Source organism: Scylla paramamosain, chromosome 47 (assembly GCF_035594125.1).
Source record: "Scylla paramamosain isolate STU-SP2022 chromosome 47, ASM3559412v1, whole genome shotgun sequence".
NCBI classification, from domain to species: Eukaryota; Metazoa; Arthropoda; class Malacostraca; order Decapoda; family Portunidae; genus Scylla; species Scylla paramamosain.
Genome location: NC_087197.1, coordinates 6685352 through 6687851, shown reverse-complemented (window position 1 = coordinate 6687851; position 2500 = coordinate 6685352). Strand labels below are relative to the sequence as shown.

Genomic DNA, 2500 nt, shown 5'->3' with positions numbered 1-2500 from the left:
GGACCATAAATGTCCCCAGGTCGGACTGCCTTTCTGTCGACAAACCTAAGTGTCTTGACACCCCCCCTCAACTTTTTCTTCATTAACTTCTGCAACATTCGCGGTCTAAGATCTAATTTTCAATCTGTAGAACACCACCTCTCCTCTTCTAAACCTCATCTTCTTTTCCTCACTGAAACTCAGGTGTCTGAGGCAACTGACAGTAGCCCCTTTTCTGTTCCCTCCTACTTTATCTATCCTTATTTTCGATCCAAAGCTGGATGCTGCGTCTATGTGCGCAATGACTTAACCTGCTCTCGTGCCCACGCTCTTGAATCTTCCGAGTTTTCCACCATCTGGCTACGACTACAGAGTCACTCTCATACTAGATTTATCTGTGCTGTATACCTGTCACCTAACTCCTCTAACTATAAGAAATTCTTTGACTACTTAACTTCCAAAGTGGAGCACATTCTGACCCTCTTCATTTTTTTGTAGAGATCTCCATTCTTGTAGACTTCAATGTTCACCACGAGCTTTGGCTTTCCTCTCCCTTCACTGACCATCCTAGTGAACTAGCATACAACTTTGCTATCCTCCATAACCTAGAGCAATTGGTGCAACACCCTACTCGTATTCCTGACCGTCTTGGAGATACGCCCAACATTCTCGACCTTTTCCTGACCTCTAGTCCTTCCGCTTATGCTGTCACCCTTTCTTCTCCGTTGGGCTCCTCCGATCACAATCTCATATCTTTATGTTGTCCCATCGCTCCAATCCCTCCTCAGGGTCCCCCTATACGAAGGTGCCTCTGGCGTTTTGCCTCTGCTAGTTGGTGGGACCTGAGCAGGTATTTTGCTGATTTTCCTTGGAGTGACTACTGCTTCCGTGTCAGAGACCCGTCTTTGTGTGCTGAGCGCATAACAGAGGTGATAGTGTCTGGCATGGAGGCGTATATTCCTCACTCTTTTTCTTGTCCTAAATCTTCTAAACCTTGGTTTAACACAGCTTGTTCTCGTGCTATACATGATAGAGAGGTGGCCCACAAAACGTACTTAAGCCTTCTATCACCAGAATCTCATGCACTTTATATTTCTGCCCGGAACCATGCCAAGTCTATTCTCCAACTAGCCAAAACTCCGTCTTTAACAGAAAATGTCAAAACCTTTCAAGGTCTAACTCTCCAATAACTTTGCTTCTTCTTTTTTCCCTCCTCTATTTCAACCAGATGGCACCACTGCTATCACATCTATCTCTAAAGCTGAACTCTTTGCTCAAACCTTTGCTAAAAACTACCTTGGACGATTCTGGGCTTGTTCCTCCCTCTCCTCCACCCTCTGACTACTTCATGCCACCTATCAAAACTCTTCGCAATGATGTTTTCCATGCCCTCGCTGGCCTAAACCCTTGGAAGGCTTATGGACCTGATGGGGTCCGTCCAGTTGTTCTCCGAAACTGTGCCTCCGTGTTTGCATTTTGCCTATTCAAACTCATTCAGCTCTGTCTGTCATCATCTACCTTTCCTTCTTGCTGGAAGTTTGCCTACATTCAGCCTGTTCCTAAAAAGGGTGACCGTTCTAATCCCTCAAACTACCGTCCTATTGCTTTAATTTCCTGCCTATCTAAGGTTTTGAATCTATCATCAACAGGAAGATTCTTAAAAATGTATCACTTCACAACCTTCTATCTGATCGCCAGTATGGGTTCCGTCAAGGCCGCTGTACTGGTAATCTTCTGGCTTTCCTTACTGAGTCTTGGTCATCCTCTTTTAGAGATTTTGGTGAAACTTTTGCTGTTGCCTTGGACATATCAAAACCTTTTGATAGAGTCTGGCACAAAGCTTTGATTTCCAAACTATCCTCCTACGGTTTCTATCCTTCTCTCTGTAACTTCATCTCAAGTTTCCTTTCTGATCGTTCTATTGCTGCTGTGGTAGACGGTCACTGTTCTTCTCCTAAATCTATTAACAGTGGTGTTCCTCAGGGTTCTGTTCTGTCACCCACTCTCTTCTTATTATTCATTAATGATCTTCTAAACCAAACTTCTTGTCCTATCCACTCCTACGCTGATGATACCACCCTGCACTTTTCCACGTCTTTTCATAGACGTCCAACCCTTCAGGAGATAAACATATCGCGCAGCAAAGCCACAGAACGCTTGACTTCTGATCTTTCTAAAATTTTTGATTGGGACAGAGCAAACTTGCAATTGTTCTATGCCTCAAAAACTAAATTCCTCCTTCTATCAACTCGACACAACCTTCCAGACAACTATCCTCTCTTCTTCAATGACACTCAACTGTCCCCTTCTTCTACACTGAACATCCTCGGTCTGTTCTTTACTTATAATCTGAACTGGAAACTTCACATCTCATCTCTAGCTAAAACAGCTTCTATGAAGTTAGGCGCTCTGAGACGTCTCCGCCAGTTTTTCTCACCCCCCCCCCAGCTGCTAACTCTGTACAAGGGCCTTATCCGTCCATGTATGGAGTATGCTTGACATGTCTGGGGGGGTTCCACTC

At 44.5% G+C, this 2500-nt stretch overlaps 1 protein-coding gene across 10 annotated transcripts in view; it reads left to right on the top strand.

Annotated features, from left to right (window-relative positions):
* Positions 1–2500, top strand: part of LOC135095085 (serine/threonine-protein phosphatase 6 regulatory ankyrin repeat subunit B-like) — a 77699-nt gene that overhangs the window by 36272 nt on the left and 38927 nt on the right. The gene's annotated exons all lie outside the window — the stretch shown is intronic.